This window comes from Mastomys coucha, unplaced genomic scaffold (assembly GCF_008632895.1).
Source record: "Mastomys coucha isolate ucsf_1 unplaced genomic scaffold, UCSF_Mcou_1 pScaffold9, whole genome shotgun sequence".
NCBI classification, from domain to species: Eukaryota; Metazoa; Chordata; class Mammalia; order Rodentia; family Muridae; genus Mastomys; species Mastomys coucha.
In genome coordinates this window covers 104,535,109-104,556,412 of record NW_022196915.1, presented here as the reverse complement: position 1 = coordinate 104,556,412, position 21,304 = coordinate 104,535,109, and the positions used below count along the sequence as shown (strand labels likewise).

Below are 21,304 nucleotides of genomic sequence, written 5' to 3'. Positions count from 1 at the left end.
TGGTCTTCTCTATGAGACTATGGAGACAAGAAGTCTTGGCTCATGACTGGTCTTCTCTATGAGACTATAGAGACAAGACGTCTCCTGGTTCATGACTGGTCTTCTCTGTAGGACTATGGAGACAAGGGGTCACCTGGTTCATGACTGGTCTTCTCTGTGAGACTATGGATACCAGGGGTCACCTGGCTCATGACTGGTCTTCTCTATGAGACTATGGAGACAAGAAGTCACCTGGCTCATGACTGGTCTTCTCTGTGAGACTATGGAGACAAGGAGTCACCTCTTGTTTGCTGTGACTTCAACTTAGCCTATGAGTACCATTTAAGTGATTTCAATAAAGCCACTTACTATTCATGTAGTTTGTAGCCATTTATTGCACTTTTATGTATGTCAAGCATAGTTCTAGAAAAGAAAGACACAGTAGCAGTGAATAAAACAACCAACCTTCACACATGTGAAGTGTCTCTTTTAGCAAGAGTGAAGGGGTTGATTGGTAGTTTATAAAAATCAATAACTACGGATAGTCACAGGGACTTGGGTCAGGTCATAAGAGCAATGGGATAGAAAACCTGTAGAAGGCAATGACTCCTTCAGTAATTTCCAAGGATGATTTACCCCTAGTTATAATTTCTAATGTCTAGCAACATACTTTAAATTTGCATGGGTGGGAGATGACACAGACCATGTTGTAATAATACATAAGACATCTCTTTCACATGAAGCATTATTCAACACAAGACATCTGAGGTGAGAAGACATTCTGGGGTGATCAATGGCAGCTTCTTTGAGGAAGTACCACTGAGGTCACAAAAACTCATTTAAACAAATCTGAAATTCTTAAAGTATGTACTAGTCAGAGTGGCCAAAGAAAGTTGAGAAGAGTTAAGGGGCTGAACTTAGCCAGTATGAAGAATAAAAGCCAATGTGTGGTGAGGTTAGGCAAAAGTTACAAACTATGTCATTCCAGGCCATAATAAAGGGTCAGCATTTTATACTAAGGACAAAGATATGCCATTAAAAATTTTAAGCACCAACCAAAGAACATACATGGACTGGACCTAGGCCTCCCAACACATATGTTGCAGATGTTCAGCTTGGTCTTTATATAGGTCCCTGAACAATTGAAACAGGGGCTCTCACAAAAGCTATTGCCTGTCTATGGGATGTTCTATTAGCTGGGCTGCTGTGTTTAGCCTCAGTGAGAGAGGAAGCACCTGTCCTCAAAGAGACTTGAAGTGCCAGGGCAGAGGGGTAAACAGAGAGGCCCCGACCCACTCAGAGGAGAAAGGGATGGGAGATGGAGGAAGGATTGTGGGAGGGTGTAATCGGGAGGGGGCAGTGAGCAGGATGCAACATGAATAAGTAAAAAGATTAAATTAAAAGTTTTAAGCAAGGGAGAGGGAGATTCTCTACTCTTCACTCACACTGTTGATGGAGGTTAGCCTATAGAAGGAAAAGGGTAGACACTAATGGGTCAGAGGAAGGTGGATATGGTTCAAGAGACACAGGATGCCCTGAACACATCCCTACAAAATTGCCAAATGAAACACAAGAGTCCAATCAGATGTGTATCTCAATGACATTTGTGACACAAATAAGTCCCAAGCAATATTCATGGTATAGTTACAAAAAAAAAATCCATTGTTTTTTCAAAAGTCCAAATTTAACTGGGTTTCATATATTTTTATCTACAAAATTTGGCAATATTCTGCATTCATGAGTGAATGAATATGCACATATGCAAAAAGGTACATATTTAGAAAATGAGCCAACCTGTTATATTTCCCAAGTTCAAAAACAAAAGGATCTGTATAAGTGGTTTCTATGTGTGGAAGAAGATTATGTATAAATATACATATTTTCATTATTTTTAGATAGATAATTTGCTAAAGGAAGTAATATAATTTGGTTTCTATGCTTTCTTATTATTATTTAAATGACTCAAGTTAAGTTTGAAATATCCTTCTGATGATTCATAGGCATACACACATATATGTATATTATGTTTTCTAATATACATTTTTTGTATTTTATATGTAGTATATATATATATATACATCTATATCTTACCATATACATATTTTGTATTTTATATGTAGTATATATTACATAATATCTTACCATACATATTCTGCATTTTATATGTAGTATGTATTACATAATCTTACCATATACATATTATGTACTTTATATGTAATGTATATTATATAATATCTCATCATTCACATGTGTATCTTCCTGCTTTTGAACACTATCAACCTAATACCTAAATTCAAAATTCTCAGGTATGTTTCTTCTCCAATTTTATTTTCATATGTAAAATCAATACTTTTAAGTTGTTATTTCTTTCAAAATTTCTCTTTTAGAAAGGCATTTGTTTAGTTCCCATAGGTTTGATTTTTATCAATATCTTATTCTTGCTAATTTCTTGCATGGTCACAAAGCCCCGTGTCTCATTCCCTGTAAACTTCAGGCTATTCTCAGATTTGAATGCTCCAATTTTGCTTCTCATTGTATGGAACTACAAAATGGTGAGTGCGGACCAGCAGGCATCTTTGTCAAAGACCAACATCGACATTTGACATTTAGAGTGTCCTCTTTACACTCTGAGCAACAAACACCACTTGGAACCTAAAGATGCCAGATTGCTTTGCGTTCCTCCTGGCTGCAGCTCTTGGAGGTAGAGAGAAACTTTACTAACCCAGTAGTAAAACAGAACATAGAAGTGTGGTGCCATGGGTGGCATTCAGTTGTGAGGTAACCAACGCTACTCTGTAGCTTGACCAACAGGCTCCTCCCCTTTCTCCACCTCAGTGCCAGCAGTCATTCCTGCAATCCAACCATCTCTTTGGCTTCTCTCCTCTCCTCAGCTTAGGCTCTCTGACCAACCCCATTGTCTTTTCCTCAGTCCAAATATTTCTCTCCTTTTGAGTCACTCTCAGGAACACTAGCACAGGTAGCTTCTATAGGTGGTGTTATGTGAGTTTGTGTCCTCCCCCATTCTCTCCTCAGCTCTCTGGGGACAGAGCCTTTGGCAAACTTTTCTAACAGTTCTGGGCATCTCAGCACCACTCAAACAGTAATTGTTGAAAGAAGTGATGATACTGAAAAGTATGCGTGAATGCTGTACCTTTAGCATTTGATACTTTTATAATCAAATATTGGAATTTTTTTCCTGAAATTAACTAGTCAAAAAAGTTACATGAAAAAAAAATAGACCAAGCAATCCCCTATAGAGTGTCTGTTAATGATGCTTGATGAAGCATTTCTAATAAACCATATCACCTTATTTTATTCCAGAGATATATTTGATCCTATGACCAATAAAAACTGAAAATTCATTCATTTTACTCTCCCTTCCTATGAGCTTGTTAAAACATATACCTCCAGTTTTATACTATTGTAGAAAGAAAGTATTCAAATGTTAAAGAAGCTTGAAATAAAGAAACAAAACACTGTGTGGGTGGGTATGTATTCAAGCATAGGAGAATAACTAAGGTGTCTAAACTCTTAAAAAAATCCCTAAAGAATATACACAGCTATACAAATTTATTTAAACTATGATACAAAATTATTTACATCACAGTATTTAATATAGAATAAGATTTGAAGACAGAGGTCAAAAGGAGTTCTCTTATGAAACAATTACCTGTAATTTTTTTTAAAGTTTGAGATAAAAATTAATTAGTGTGAAAGCCATCAGGGATTAGCAAGCAGTCTGCTTTCCTAGATCAGTTCCTCTTGATGTGTTGTCAGAATCATGAGGCACAAGATATTTTAAAGTGGGTTTGCTACTGAGAACTCACCCAGAGGGTACAATCACTTCAGAAAAAAAAATCAAAGTGTTGAATAAAGTAGCAAACATGCATGACTTCGCTACTTCATTCAGAGTGGGTTAGGAAAGATGAAAGTGATAGCAGGATAGGAAATATTTCAGAAAATGCTATGCAAAATAGGATGGCTAATATTCTTCACAAATGATTACAAATACACACACACACACACACAGAGGGGGAGAGAGAGAGAGAGAGAGAGAGAGAGAGAGAGAGAGAGATTGTGAAGATTCTTAATGAATAAGAATCATATAAGACAACATATTCCAGGATCTACAGGACATCTCAGAGGCACCTTAGAAGAATGTTTTCCCCTAGGAGGAGGAAGATAGTTTTTTAGGATAGATCATAGGGAATGATCTAAATACAAGTGAATGAATCACTCACTGAAGAGAAAATTATCAATTCCAGCATGAGATAGTAGCCCATAATTATCCAAGGAAGTTAATACTCCATGTCATGGAACTTACTAAAGTAACATCATTCATACAACCCTGTCACACCACTTGGACATTGAAAACGCTCCTAAGATCCTTCTCACTCAGTCATTTATATCAGGGAACCTTCAACCAGTCGAGGTCACCAAATTTTTTAAATGCAGATTAAAAAGTGACAACTTCAGTCATTTCATTTAGGAAAGCAAGCAAGCAAACAAACAAACAATAACACCACTAATATTTATTGACTTAGATGAATGTCTTTTGTCCTGATAACAGCTTTTGTTGGTTCATGTTTTTGTTATCATTGCTGTTAATTTCTTCCTTTGTTTAAATAAATGGTATTGCCATGCTTTATGCTGTTATTTTAAAAGTACACAAGTACTGGGAGCCATCAGGTAGAAGTGAAAAAACCTAGCAGGTGATCTTCTTGGTTCTGCCAAGATTAAAATCTACGACTGATTTGTTCCTTAAGGCAAGGTCAAGGAGAATCTCATTTTAGGAAAGATTCCTGCTATTCATATGCATTTACTATTAATATTAAATATATATAATAGCCACTAGGTATTAGTCCACCCTTTTGAACAGATTTCTGCAGAAAAACAATGATGTACTATCTTGTAGTGATGCTATATAGACAAATAGATGATTTCTTAATTCTTAATGATGATACTATAAGAATTCCTAAATCTAGATTAGTAATTATTAAGCTCTTTTATATTAGAATGGCTACTCCAGCTTGTTTCTTGGGACCATTTGCTTGGAAAATTGTTTTCCAGCCTTTATTCTGAAGTATTGTTTGTCTTTGTCACTGAGGTGGGTTTCCTGTATGCAATAAAATGTTGGGCCCTGTTTATGTATATGTCTTTTTATTGGGGAATTGAGCCCATTGATATTAATAGATATTAAGGAAAAGTAATTGTTGCTTTCTGTTATTTTTGTTGTTAGAATTGGAATTCTGTTCATGTGGGTATCTTCTTTTTGTTTTGTTGGAAGATTATTTTCTTGCTTTTTCTAGGGTGTAGTTTCCCTCCTTGTGTTGGAGTTTTCCATTTATTATCTTTTGAAGGACTGGATTTGTGGAAAGACCTTGTGTAAATTTGGTTTTGTTATGGAATTCCTTGGTTTCTCCATCTATGGTAATAGAGAGTTTTGCTGGATATAGTAGCCTGGGTTGTCATTTATGTTTTTGTTTTTTTTTTTTTTAGGGTCTATACGAGATCTGCCCAGGATCTTCTAGCTTTCATAACCTCTGGTGAGAAGTCTGGTGTAACTCTGATAGATCTGCCTTGATATGTTACTTGACCTTTTTCCCTTACTAGTTTTAATATTCTTTCTTTGTTTTGTGCATTTGGTGTTTTGACTACTATGTGACTGGATGAATTTCTTTTCAGGTCAAACTATTTGGAGTTCTATAGGCTTCTTGTATGTTCATGGGCATCTCTTATTTTAGGTTAGGAAAGTTTTCTTCTATAATTTTGTTGAAGATATTTACTGGCACTTTAAGTTGGAAGTCTTCACTCTCTTCTATACCTATTATCCTTAGGTTTGGTCTTCTCATTGTGTCCTGGATTTCCTGGATGGTTTGGGTTAGGATTTTCTTGCATTTTGCAGTTTCTTTGACTGTTGTGTCAGTGTTTAGTGGGACTGCTATTAAGTTCTCTCTGATAATCAAGACTACAATGAGAACTCTGCCAGTCTTCAAGTGTCGTGAGTTAATTGCTTCTAAGATAGCAAGCAGGCATCTGCAACTTAGAGCACATTTCAAGAGTTTGTAAAACCATCAATCATAGGTCATAAAGTGGTAACTATTTCCTATAGGTGCAAGGACAGAAGATAAAATATTGATTAGGTTTATTTATACAAAACATCACTAAATAACTTAGACACAAAAGTTATGGTTTTTAACTCTCCATGAACCTGTAGACCTGGTGACAGATAATGAAATGTTTAGCCAGAAACTTACTCCTAATGTGTATGCATGTAAACAGTCTGTGTTGTAAACTTATTCAATTTATGATTTGAATGTATGTGTTAACTTCTGGTGAACTTTTAACTATGTGATCATGTATTCTGAAAGATGCGTAAGTGCTGAGTACAAAGAGAGGAGACAGAGCTGAAGAGAACTTTTCGCCCAGACCTGAACTCAAGAAGAACTTAGAAGTAAAGGCATTGGGAATAAGAGCATTGTTACATCGGAGCAGGAGTGGGGAGCATGATTGGAATGCAGAATGGAATGACTTAGAAATTAGAAGGCGACTTTAAAAAAGTAAGAGAGCAATGTGCAGAATGCAGAGGGAAAGAGGAAAAAAGAAGCTTCAGAGAGACCAGCAGGAGCAGGCAGGCTTCTCCTGACCATGGGACAGAACAGGTCTTTCCTTAACAGCAAGGCAGGCTTAGTCTTACTAAAGAGAACAAAGCTCTCTTCTACAGACTTGGGTTTAATTCATTTAGCAATAAAAGGGTAGAAGGTTTTTCTTTCTCTATGCAATAAAGATTGGAGCTCATCTTTTCATCCAGAATGAGTGAGTTATTTCTGTACTGGTGCTTGGTATTTTGCTTCATATACATATGTAAGTCTGGATGCATGTGTGTAAGTATGTAATTATAAGGTAGTATGAAAGCTGGACCCAACTGGTTCAAATGGAGATTTATGAATGTGTATGCATGAATCTGTATATGAATTTGTGTGAGTTTAATCCATATTTGCTTGTGTAAAATTTTTTTTCCTGCAATCATGACTCTCTTCTGGTTCAATAGAAGTTTATTGTTCAAAACTTCCCCCAGCCTGACAAGCGAGAGGCATCTGGACAAGAGGGAAAGGCTCTAGCAATCAATCCATTACTTAATCCCTGCTGTTTTAGGATGAGTTGCTAATGCCAGAGACTGCAGCTTCTGTCCTCAAAGGAACTCCTCAGACAGGCAGGTCAGCTACTGCAGCCAAGTGGCTTAGACTTAAGGCAGGAAAATATCTGCATTTAAGACAGGTAAATACAGCAAACTTCAATATCCTGCTCTCACCAACCCTCCTCCCCTCCTGCTTACCTTCAAGAGAGAACTAGAAAAGAAATAAGAACCGCAAGAGCTGACCCATGGGCACACAAGGTAAAAGATTATTTGCCTCATAGATCTAAAAGGAACAAAAAGCAGGGTGCTAGCTTTCTTCAGTTTGGAGAGAGTCATTGGCTGCATAGACAGGAAATAAGCCGAGAGACCACATTACTCTATTGTGAACACTAAAGGGCACTGTAACAACCCATTCTCCTGAGAACAAGACTCGCACAAAAGACAAGCATTATTGCTCTCAGGGGTTAGAGCCCCAATAGCCCAAAGGGCCTCCCTAGGCCACAAGGCTATTGTTTGCATCATTCCACTGAAGGCTCATCACGGGGGATACAGTCAGATCAGATCTAAGCAATAGCAAACGGATAAACAGAATAGCTGCCCATTTCAAGAAATTTTTCATAGTTTAACAATAAATTATGTTAGGGGAATGAAAAACCTTTTAAGAATAGACTGGGAGCGATTGAGGGGATAGTAGGACCAGGAAAGCAACTCGATTCTCATTTGCACTACTCTAAGTGAGGTGCAGAGAGCTGATACACTGGCTTGAGTGGAATTTGAACCCAGTACAGCTACTTAAGGTCATCTACACCATGTTCTCAAGCCACATACTCAGGGTGAGATGTCATTGTGACTCTGAAAATAATTCCATCCGTGAATGAGATAATCAAATTAAGTATAATTGCAAAAGCAAACATTGAAAAGTTGTACACACGCATCCATGCATCCCCCCACATACACACCACTTACCACACAAACCACACAATATACATGTACATAAATACACACACAATGATATAAAATGTCTCATGCTTGCTTTTGGTTCTTGGAATGGAGATGGTATAAAACACTCTGTATCTTGTAAGTATTATGCCTCTTGGACAGTAAAGAATCAGTGTTAGAGCATGTCTCTTCTACCTCTGTCTTCAAAACACTAGAGGAAATCCACAGACTTAAAAATAGAAGTATTTCAACAACTGGCTAAACTGGGGCTGGAGGATTGTTCAGTGGTTAAGGAGTTTGCCAGTCCAGCAAGAGGACCAGCATTTACAGCCCCAGAGCATGAGCAGATTCTGGGAGGGTGCCGGCCAGTCTGCAATTCCAGCCTTGAAATGCAGAGAAAAGGCATCCCATGAGTGAGCTGGCCAACAAGCGTATCCATATCCATGAGCTCTGGGTTTGACTGAGAGACAGTGCCTCACAAATGAATAAAATGGAGAGCAGCAGAGGAAGGTTGCTGACATCAGCTTCACATGCAAGTGCAGACATATACTCGAGTGCACATCCTCACACATGTGTTCATGCACGTGCAAGCATGCTTATATAGACATATGTACAACACACAGACATACATATGAAAAGAAGAAAAATAAGTAAGAAAATTGGTTAAACTGATCCACTAAAGACTCATTGATTCAGAATATTTGAGAAAGATAGTATACAAAATGGAGACAATTGGTCAAAGCATCTAAATTGAAACTTTTGTATATTACATATCAATTATTTTAGAAGTAAAAATAACAACATGTAACTACTAAAAACTGTCAAGCATATTTCCTTTAGGGACTATTTTAATAACTGAATAATATCCATAATTAGCCAACAAATTGTTTATATGCAAATGACTTTGGAAAGCATTTGAAAATATTTTAGCACATTAAAAATGTGCTATTGAATCTTATTTAGCTCAAACTTCATGTGGCACCCTTTTCTACAGAGAGTAGACAGGTGAAATGTAACCCAGTCTTAGTTAAATTATCAGAAAAGTCACAGTAATAATTTACTACTATAAGCAATGATGACACTAACAATTACTTATTTTAATTTCCCTATAGGAAGCCCATAGCATTTTCTTAGCATGTTTTATGTATTATTTTATGTGTATTGGTGTTTGCCTACACGTTTGCATCTGTGCCACATACATGTCTGTTCCCTGAGGAGGCCAGAGCATCAGATCCTATGGAGCTGGGAGCCTCCATGAAGGTGCTGCACTCGAACCCAGGTCCTCTGGAAGAGAAGCCAGTGCTGTTAACCACCCTCCTCTCCCTCCAGCCCTGAAGAACATTGTTTAATTTGTGTCCAACAGACCTCTGTGTGTAGAGGAAGAAGGCCAGGGTAGTTGCCTAACAGCAGTTTGATAGGCCAGCTCGGATTAGACCCCATGTCTCCTGATCCTGAAGATGTTGCACCCCTCTCCATTCTCTTTGTGATAGATCACAGTGATGCATGCCCTTGAGTCAGATTAGCACTGAGGTAGTTCACAGTACCTGAACCTCCGTTCCAGTGGTTCTACACACCCGAAGTCTGAAATAGTCATCATTTATTGCCTAACCCTGGATCTGCTAGCAGCTTACCCTATGCTCCCAGTACTTATATTGTGCAATCATTTAATACTGCTGTAGAATTGGTCTGCGCACGTCTCAGTAAGAACTTCCCTCCCGGTGCAGTGCCACCCCTTCTGCACTGTGCAATGTTATTATTTATTTTTCTCTCTCGATGTCTATGCACATGCATCATAGCTCAGGCATCGCAGATTAGGGTGAACAAACCAAGTAATAACTGGGCCGCAGAACATTCCGGCATGTGCACAGGGAAAGGGGAACCTCCCACACTGCTGGGGTGGAAGGATGTGTTAATGCTCCTCTTGCTCCACCAGCCTTCTGTCAGCAAGAGTTTTCATCCTGAGTCCTCCTATGTGCTACTTCTGATGCTTTGCCAATAATTTTCTTGCCAGTACAAATTTAGTTTCTGGCCCTCTTCCCTTCCATATATGAAATTTATTCCTCTTTAAAATTCAAGCTTACATATCACCACTTCAGAGAATCACTACATAAGTGCCTTCTTCTTTATTTTCAATGACACTTTGGCCAAATCATTACTCTATGATCTATAACGAGGCAACTATGATGAGGGGCATGGTCGCCTAACTCATCCAGTAGGCTGTGCATCCATCCCAGGTATGCATGGTCACTGTATTATTCTTTGATATTTCTGTTATCCTTCTCTCATCTGGGCAAGTATGTTTCCCATCATTTCACACACAGCTGGATACCTGGTGCAGCAGATGTTCTATAATACATGACCATTGACTGAACCAGAGTAGAGTGCTTGCACACCTCCAGGAACTGATGGGTGGTTAGGTCTGCATGTGACAGAGCCGTTCCCAAGCATCCTATCACTACGTCTCAGTTCCTGGACCTGTAATGAAGGCTGCACATCAGAGCATGTGCAGCTTCATGCATTCCTTTAATGTGCTACACTCTTTCATTTCAATATCCTGTTCATCTGGGGTAATGGCTCTACCAGCCTCGCCAATGGAAGGTATAATTTATATCAGTGGAAGCCTTTCTGAGACTTAATATTTAGAGGTGCAGGAATACAAATGACATTAAGTAGTAAGTGGGCAAAGAGGTACGAGTAAAGAATCTGTGTGGCATAAAAACTTACAGCTACAATTAGGGCTAAAATGTTCCACAATTAAATCAGGATGAAGTGAGTGAGTGGCAAAGGTTACACATTAATCAGAAAGGATATGCAAACCAAAAGCATGTTTATTGCTTACAAAATCCCTGACTCCCCGAAGCACCTATAATTATTAGTTATTTATAACAACACTGAAAGTGTTGACACTGTATACTCCTATAAAATGAAACATAAAATAATAATGCCTATCTTAGAGAATTCCTTCAAGTTAATGAGGTGACTTTATAAAGGACCTTGTGGATTTTAGGTGGACAAACTTTGAGGACCACACAGAAATGATGTTTATAATTTCAATATCCTCCCTCTCCCTCTCTCCCTCTTCCTCTCTCCCTCTTCCCCTATTCCCCTTGCCCCCTCTCTCTTTATCCCTCCCCCCCTCTCTGTTATTAATTACTTAAAGATCAAATGGAATCATAGAGCCTCCAAGCAATTTCTGGAGAATGGATGGATTTCAGTTCCCAGAGGACCAGGAGCCATATGTGTTCTCTCTCCATGGGAAGTTCACATAAACAATTGTAATGGTTCCAAAGCAAAGACTTCACAATGCTAACAGCCATGGACATCACAAAGAACAGGCTAGTTCTTGAGACATCCACTCTAAGGTAACCAGTCAACAAAGCCACCAACCTCCAGAGCAAACAGTTCACTTTACCAGCAGGCTTTCTTAAGAATTGGCTAGGATTATCATATTCTTAAGAAAGCTTCATCTGTGAAATAGCAAAATGTAAACATTTCTTCTCATAAAAGCAGGAAAAGAATATTTACCTGAACCCTGGAGGCTTGGAAAGTTACCTAAAATATGTCCCCCGTGCTTTGCCCTACTTGGCAGCCTGGGGAGTCAAAGGACAGAAATTTCAACAGACTCCATGAAGCAAACTGGATCACAACTCATTCATTCTCCCACGTGTGATATATTATAGTGAATCTAAAATCCACTTCTGTGTTATTTAAGTGTGATACCTCCACTCCAGTTCTTCCAAATCTTTTGAAATCACCACAGCAAAGGGTGAGGAGGGGGTGGGAGAATGGGTGGAGGAGCATTCTCATAGAGGCAAAGGGAAGGGGGAAAGGGGAATGGGATAGGGGGTTGATAGAGGAGGATATCATTTGAAATGTAAATGAATGAAATGATTAATAAAAAATAAAATAAATGTTATTTATTTACCTCTTGAAGAGAGAGAGAGAGAAATCCATGAACGCAATAGCTAGTTCTTTAAAACAATGATTTTTTTTAACTGATACAATTTCTATGTCTCTATAGGCAGACAGATCATGAAAGAAGAAGGATACCAACCACTCTCCAGTGAACAGCAAAGTAGACTTCATAGATTAAAATAAAAGTGTACAAAGTTGTGAGCACAGAAGAAGGAGGGTGAACCTGGGCAGAGATGAGGAGGAAAGGGTTATATCAAAACACATTGTACAGGATTCCCAAAAAGCTAGTAAAAATGAGATAAGGAAAAGAAAATACCACAATATCTGCTGCCTCCTGCCTTGTTGCTCCCATGAGTGTGAAACTTTGAAGACGCAGTTCACACCATTTGTTGTATCTGATAGTTCATTTTTGATCACAATAGATAACCAAGCAATTTGCTTTTCCTACTCTAGGGTTAGAAAAATGAGCAAGGTCATAAGCTAGACCTGAGCGGTTTCCATTTATATCTGGAGGGGCTACAGCCCAACTCTATTATGAACTAATGACCTTTAAATTCCTTTACTTTCATTTTAGAGGAGTGTAGACATGGATGAAAGATAAATGTGTGTGGCAAATCTACATGATGGCACCGCGGAGTCCTGAGCTCTCCACACAGAACCCCTTCTTCACTGTTTGATGTACTTATTTATGAACTGCGTGTGCACTCATAACATCACCATAGCCTCTAATCTTGTCTCTTGAATATACTGCACCATAGAACTTGTAGTTTCTTCTCTCTTCAAAATTGCAGATAGAAGAGAGAATGCTTTCTTAAAATGAATGTGAACATTCATTCTATGGGGTCTTTCCCCATAGATTTAGTGGGAAATGTAATTAATATAAGTTCATTCAGTTTGGAATCTGTATTTAGTCTGGTGTACTAGCATAAGCACTCCCAAGATCAGCTATTGCCTATACAAGTCATGAAGAGGGACTGAGGAACTTGCTTTTTTAAAAATTATACTGGGAAAAGATTTAGTGTGGTAAATGTCACTACTATTTCTGCAAACTGAATTTGGATCCCTTTGTTTTAGGGTTTTCCAACATCAAAGCATCCGCATACTAACACTCCTGACTTTGCCTTCCTCCTTTGCTGTGTCTTCAGTGTATTTGCCATGGTCGTAAAGAAATCAACCCCTAGGTAAATAGGGAGTGTCTTCCAGTGTTGTGACTAAAGGATGCTTAAGCAGTATGACAACAAGACATTCATTATGCAAGGGGCTAAGGTAAAGCTGCCAATTATCTGTGAAGGAAACAACCTCATCTTTTGTATTTCCAAAGTGCTTTCCAAGAGGGACACTAGCCACGTTCTAAAAGGGGGAAATAGACTCAAGTAATTTCATAAGACAAAAGGATGAGAGGTGTGAACTCTCATCACTTGAAAAACACATAAAGTACTCACAGTCTGAGTTTTTCTCAAGCAAAGAGCTCTTGACTGGGTAGAAGAAAGGTTCTTCAAAATGCATCAGCCAGAAGCACAGTGCTAAATTGCCCAATTCCTCATACTCTGTAGAAACTTTGAAGATGTAGTTCACACCACTTGTTGTATCTGATAGTTCATTCGATCACAATGGACAACCAAACAATTTACTTTTCCTACTTTAGGGTAAGAAAATGAGCAAGGTCATAAGCTAGACCTGAGCTGTTTCCATTTATATCTGGAGGGGCTACAGCACAACTCTATTATTTTCTCTTATTTGTAAAGAGTCAAGACAAGACCATCACACAGGCCAGCATGTCAGTAAGCCCAAGACCTTGCTTTGGGAAGACTGGAGTGAATGGTGGGGTGGGTAGGTGCATGAAGCTCATTATCCAAAGCCCAGGGACCCCCGATGAAGCTATCAGGAAAGAAAGTGAGAAACGATGGCATAATGTATGTCTCCCCCAAACATGGCCATTCGTACATCACTAAACCTCAGAAGAAAGGAAAAAATGTAATAGTGCATAGTTTGTCAATAGTGCATGTATGTTTGTACGTGACTATGTGATGTAATTTGTGTCACATGGGCCATCTAATGACTTAGGCATAACAGGCGTACAATTAGGTCTGTGTAAGTTGTTGCTTTCATGTCACTCAGTTAGCCCTACACCCTCAGCCGAGACAACAGAAGCAAGCCTTGTTCCTTCTGGAGTTCTGATATCCCTGCCTCTTCCTCATCACTGACTGCTTCCTCAAAGCTCATAGTTCCTCTACATAAGAACAGTGAAGCTAAAAGAAGGAACTAATCTTGGTCTAGCTTCCTTTATGCATGTTGTATGCACATGATGAAACACAAATGATCATTTTCTGTAACGCAGTTGCTGGAATGGTTTCTCTTACGCTATTAGGCTACAAATCAAAAAAAAAAGCCAACTTTCCTTGTGGAACCTTGTTCTCTAGATTTTAAACACTCAAACAGTTAAAGACGGCATGAAAAGGGCATTTAAGAAATTATGGATAAAGTTATTTATGCATAAGCAGGAGTCCTGAGATTGGACCTATAGACCCATGTGGAGAACCAGCCACAGCTACGCCAGCCTGTAATCACAGTACTGTGAGGTAGAGGCAGAATCCCAAGGACTTGCTCAGCACCCAGGTTCAGTGATAAGATCTTGTCTCAAAAAATGAGATAGGAAAGCAATTAAAGAAAGCACTCCAATGTTGACTGCTGGCACGTGCCCACACTCATATGCAAGAACATATATACATGCATATGTCACACAAATAAAGAACTTAGACTGGATGTAAATCTAGGCTTGCTGGTTAAACATTATCTCAGCTTTTCAGCATATCAAAGAGCCTCCATCTACTGAGGATATGCTAAAAGCTGTGGGCTAAAAGCTTACAGAATACAACTCATCTTATTGAATTACCGAAAGGTAACATTTTGTTCTGAGGTATCAAGTCACTTCCCTAAAAGATGGTCACTGGTAAGTCCAAAAGCACACCCACCCCTGAGCAGTGCACACTCAAATGCCTCCACCAGGACCTTTCACAAGCATGCTGTGCCTTTATTTCATTTACTCAAACTTCAAGGTTGGTTGCTTACACAAGCTCTAAGGCTGTTTCTGACTATAAGGCTGTGGAGGGTCAGGAATGAAATCCACACATCTCGGTTTAGGAATATGCACAAAGGAATCATGAATACATGTGTTTTGATTAGGATGGCAATAATTAAAAACGAAATCATATGAATGATCTTACGAAATAATGATTAGACCAATTTAATAAAGACCTCTATCACCACTCCACTAAAAATACATTTCAACATGTTGATGATTTAATCGAAGATCGCTGTATTGCAATTCCCAGCTGCACAAAACCTATTCTCCAGCATGATCATTATAATCTCGTGCTTTATTAAACATCTGAAAGGAATGGTATAACGGTCCTTCAAGGACAGCTCTATTAGAAAAAAATGTAATAATCTACAGCATAATGTGCTTAAAATGCCTTTTAAAACAGTTTTGTCATTAAGGTGATCAGCACCCGGTTATTCTCACTGAAAGAACCTGAGATCGGCCTGATTGAAGAGACAGCTACACACCATTTTCCTGGCCCATGAACTGAACTGAAGGAGCATTCTTCAGTGTTGCCTGGCAGGCTGATTTCAGTACACTGGGGATCTTCAAAATCAGGAAGTACTTTACCCAGAGATTTCAAAAGGAAAAGAACCAACAGAATGTGGGTGCATCAAAGGGGATTCATTAGACTGGCTTGAAAGGGGGCAAGGTAAATCTAAAACTGGCCCCATTAATACTAGAAAAACAGAGAATTCAGAGGCAGCTTAGTACACAAAGATAAAACATCTTAAAAATGCTTAGACACTGAAGGTCTAGAAGTCCCTTGGAGAGCCAGTGGCATTGTGCTCACATTGGGAAGCCACAAAAGTTGGAGTTTGGTGTCAATGAACAACAGCAGTAGCAAAGTCATACACACTTACATAGCCAGAGGAGCAAAGGCAGGCAAGAGATACTGTTTTCTCTTACACATCCTCATATCTGGGCCACTCACTAGATTCTACTCAGAAAGCAGGTCTTCTCCTCGAGGTAAGATTTCTCAAGGAGCGCCCTCACAAAAATCTCTGGAGCTGTCTCCGAGGTGACTCCAAAAGCAGTTGCTTGGACAACAAGGATCATAAGGAAGTGTTAGCACAAAACACACACACACACACACACACACACGTGTGCACACAAGCACACACGCATGTACACGCATGCACGCGCACACACGCACATAAACAGGCAAACATGCAAGCAAGCAAGCACATACGCAGGAATGTATGCACATACGCATGCACCTAGATTATGAGGAGGAGAAAAAGGAATGACACAACGTTACAGTCTAATAAAATCTCAACTCTAATGCTTTTAGACAAATACCACTTAAACTAATCTCATAATTCAGGTTGATGTTAGGAAAACTTGCTTTCTTAAGTCAAAATATAATTTTCAAAACCACAAGTCTGCTGACTGTGCCCTTGACAATTCATTGTCCAACCCTACCTGCCCTTGGGGTGTGGAGGTGAGGTGGCACGGAGTCAACACCATAGACTCCGAGAGCAGGTGAGGACCGCAGAAGCAAGCTCATCTGAACACTGCTCCCAGCTCCTTTAAATACCCTCCTCCATGTGCGCCCCAATTGGTCCCAAGAAAGCATCTCTTCTAAACATCACTTCCTGATTGGCTGGCATTGTCTGCACCAGCAATCCTTGGTCTCTCTGGGCAGCCTTCAATTAGGGCTTCCTGTAGAAGTCTTTGTGGCTGTGCAGCCCCCAGCATTTACTTAGAGGTGGCCCCACATTCCTGCTACATGCACAAGTCCACCAGGCACTTTGACTTTTAAACAAATGTAATATCAAGTGTTTAAAACAGATTTTGTCTCAAGGTTTATTAATATTCCTCAATCGTGCTTGAGGTCACAAGGAACGTCTTAACGCTTCCCAAGATGAGAATTAGGTTAACATAGCCAAACTAACATTTCCTTGACTGCTGATGATTCGTGGGTGCTTTTCAAATCTTAGAGCCCTTAAACTTCATGTTGACAATAATTCCCATTCTTCAGGTTAGGAAAAGAAAAAAAAAAGACTGAAGTGATCAAGTAAGTACCCAGAGATGACACAGGACCTAAACGGCTCCGAGATGACTGAAAGCCAGATTTTAAACAGACCCGGCCTCTTCGTACTCCACTCCAATCTTTGTTCAGCTCAGATTCCCCTAACCCACTGCTTGCTATGCTGCCTGACCCCTCTGTAATGAGCCTCTAAGTGGTTTGAGAAGATCATAATATGGTTCAGCAGGAAGCAGGTGCCGATGATTGCTATCCACCTGCTGTGAGACTGAAGGCAACTTAGTAAATCTCCATGAACCTTAACTTTCACTTCTTAATATGAAAATAATGGCATAGTCTCGCTTTTGAGGAAAATCAATAAAATACATGTAAAAGGCACTATTCCAAAACTTAGCCCTGAGTAAGTGTTCAAAGCAACTATCTTGCGGGCATCTCAATTAGAATATTATTAGGTGTCGCTGAAAATGTGTTTTTTCCGAGAATGGACTCTTAGAGCTAAGATCAAAGGAGAGTGAGTTTGAATGTCATACTTGTTTATAAGAACAGGAAACAGAAAGAGCCTTGGGCAGAAAGCAGTCAAAGAGATCAGAATGCAAAGGGAAAGTCTAAGAAAGCTGAAAAAGAATTTAAAGCAAGATAATAATAATAATGTAATAATAATAATAATAAAATACCCGCGTGCACAGCAGCAGCCACTGGAATCCCAGTGCAAGCCGAGCATTTGTATACTTACATGGTCATACCCCATCATGAGGTAGCTATGAGTATTATAACCACTGTCCTACATAGTCAACTGAGAGAAAGAGAAGCTAATGTCACCCCCAAGGTCACACAGGGAAGGTAAGAAACGGAGACTTGAGCCCTGGCTTCTATACTGCCAAGTATGTGCTCTTGTTACTGCATTGCTCAGCATCTGGTTGAAAGGGAAAAGCTACCCATGCATCCTATGACTTCAGATACCCCGCCCAATACAGCAGGTCACTCGGTCCATGGGTGACTAAAGACCCAGTACAGACATCATTATCCTCCTATTTGCAGATACCGTGGAGAGATCACTTTGCTGGAATGGATGTGGGTGAAACAATTCAGGTCAAATTGGAAGAATGTTAGGATATGTTTTGCAATGAGAGCTCACTGGAGACCGTTTTTCTTCAGCACAGTCTGCTGTACGCGTTTTATCTAGGCTTGTTCTTTGCTTTCCTGCTCATAAACATCACCACTCTTGTCAATCAGTAACTATACAGAAACATTTTTATTAATTTTTTCATACAATCTTTATCATATTCCCCTCCACCAGCTCTCCCCAGATCCTCTCTAACTACTACCCACTCAAATTTATGTTCTTTCTGATTTGGCATCTAATTATAAACTTCCCCTAATGGGTGAGCCCTTCAGTGTTGGCTCTGGGCACAGACAGTTCAGAATTGCCTGTGTCCTGGGTATATGGCCCTTCCCCTCCTTTAGACATCCTCATCTGTGAAAATTGGTACACCAGGATTTCCCATGCAGGGTACTTGTAAGGCTAAGAGATTACCCCAGTCCAAATGTCTGGCATTCTCTAAGTGTTTGTTGAATCTACACTTCAGCAGCAGGGAGTTCTTACAAACAGCCGGTCTGTTTCCAGAACATCACTGTTGGCAAATCCATCTCAATGTCAAAGATAACCTATAAATTACCAGGATTAAGTAGTTCTAAAAATTGGATGTGACATTGGATATAGGGCCATCTCTTTCCGGCTTACTCAACAATGCTGTGCCACCGCTGCCAACAAACCCAGGAGCAGCACAAATATCGGGAGCCATTATATGTTATTAATGTCACTTTCAGCAAAGGTAAACTGCTTTTCTGTCATTTTTATGAGGAACGACTAGCCTGTACCTAGGCCACAGTTACTATTGTTCACTTTTTTCCTTGTAGAAGTGAATGGTCAGGAACACACACAGAGAAGAGTTGGTGTCAGAATCAAGATAAAAAGGTGCCTCACACCATGCCTGGAAAAACAGCCCAGCAGTTAAGAGAGTTTGCTGCTTGTCTTAGTTAGGGTTTCTATTGCAGAGATAAAACACCATGACTATGAGCAAGTTGGAAGGGAGAGGGCTTATTTCATCCTATGGCTTGTAGTTCATCACCCAGGGAAGGCAGGGTAGGAACCTGGAGGCAGGAACTGACACAGAAGCCATGGAGGAACATTGTTTACTGGCTGGATCCTCATGGCTTTCTCATCTTGATTTCTTACACAACCACAAACTCCTACCCAAGGGTGGCAGTAACCCATGGAGATTAAGTCTACCTAGATTAATCTTAATCAAGAAAATGTCCCACAGTCTTGCTTACAGGCCAATTTTAGGGAAGCATTTCTCAGTTGTGGTTTCCTTCTCAAAAATGACTCTAGCTGGTATCAAACTGACAACAACACCCAATGAGGATGCTGCTTATGCTGAATGAGAACCCCAGTTTGGTCCAAAGCACCAACATGGCTTGCTCACAACAGACCAACTTCAGTTCCAGAGGATCCAACACCTTCTATGGCATCCTTGGGCACTGCACTCATACAATGCACTTCCATACCTCCAGGCAAAACATTTATACATATAAAATAGACATAGATAAATATTTTGAAACTATCTCACTTTTATGTCTAATCAAAACTGCCCCAAGAGGATTAGAATAAGGTCATCCTTATAGAACAAGTAATGATATCAATCAATTAGCTCCAAACTACATTCAGATGGGTTCTTTCTTAGAGGTTTAAAAAAATAATGGTGTGTGTGTGTGCGCACGCGCGCCCGCGAGAGAGAGAGAGAGAGAGAGAGAGAGAGAGAGAGAGAGAGAGAGAGAGAGAGAGAGAGAGAGAGAGAGAGGTGAGGTCCTGGTGCTGAAGTATAGACAGTTTGAGCCTTCCAGCTTGGGTGATGGAAACTACACTTAGATGCTTTAGACAATGAGTAAAAATGGGTATAAAATCTATAAAATATTGCTTTTTCTCAAGAGGAACTTTAAATTAAGGAGTCAGGTCCATAAATTTAATGACACGTCTATACTGTAGCTACTGCCCTGGTAGCATAGGAAGCCATGTCTCGGGCAGTGTCACTGTTGAGGGGAGAAGGGGAGAAATGTGCTGTTTTGATACACACAGCAGTGTGGAAGGGTCAGGACAGTTTGGAGAGATACATTGCAGGTCTCTAAATGGATAGGAGAGAGGGCTTTAAATCTTCTCACCTCAAAGAGATGATGAATATTTAAGATGAGAGACATAATAGTCACCCCAGTTTGACTACTTTTAAATTCATCCATGAACTGAAATGATCAATGTCCTATAAGTGCATACAATTTTTATTATGACACAATCAAAATAAGAATCAGCAAAGAAACAAACAGGACCTTGTAGCCTCTTTGTTCAAAATCAAGTGCAATTTTGATAGCATAATTGCAGATGGATGAAAATGTCAGATGATTTTGTTAATTTATGAAGAGACAAATCCACTCTCCTCACACTAGGCAGAGCCCAGTCATACTTTTCTCCAAATTTATTTCCATTGCCATTAGAATGGTCCCAATTCCAGAAGCTGAATTCTAGAACCCTTCCGCCTTGACAATCTCTCTGAACACATCCATTTCTCTAATTCATATACACAGCAATTGAGGTGTACTACGATCTGTGATAGTAACTGAAAAGGCTAAGATTTGAGGAAAATAAATTGTTTGAAGCGATTTCTTGCTTTAAAAACACCTCCTAATTTATTTTCTCTGCCCAGCATTTATTGTTGGTGACATCTGCGAAATATCTGGAGTGGGAAGACACAGTCTCCCACATCTCCTTCCAGGTGAGTGTGTTGTGCTCCAATGCATGGTCTTCCCCAGTGCATTTTCGCTGGTCTGCTGTGCTCCAATGCATGGTTCTCCCCAGCGCATTCTCGCTGGTCTGCTGTGCTCCAGTATATGGTCCTCCCCAGCGCATTCTCGCTGGGTCTGCTGTGCTCCAATGTGTGGTCTTCCCCAGCGCATTCTCACTGGATGTGCTGTGCGCCAATGCGTGGTCTTCCCCAGCGCATTCTCGCTGGTCTGCTGTGCTCCAATGCATGGTTCTCCCCAGCGCATTCTCACTGGATGTGCTGTGCGCCAATGCGTGGTCTTCCCCAGCGCATTCTCACTGGTCTGCTGTGCTCCAATGCGTGGTCTTCCCCAGCGCATTCTTGCTGGTCTGCTGTGCTCCAATGCATGGTCTTCCCCAGCGCATTCTCAC

General features: G+C 39.9%; 1 protein-coding gene and 1 long non-coding RNA gene across 2 annotated transcripts in view; one reads left to right on the top strand and one right to left on the bottom strand.

Annotated features, from left to right (window-relative positions):
* Hs6st3 (heparan sulfate 6-O-sulfotransferase 3) overlaps positions 1–21,304 on the bottom strand; it is a 748,118-nt gene that overhangs the window by 238,439 nt on the left and 488,375 nt on the right. The window lies entirely within an intron of this gene.
* LOC116084748 lies at positions 11,446–12,292 on the top strand. The gene is made up of 2 exons (XR_004116250.1): positions 11,446–11,822; positions 12,078–12,292. It is a non-coding gene; the product is annotated as an uncharacterized LOC116084748 (long non-coding RNA).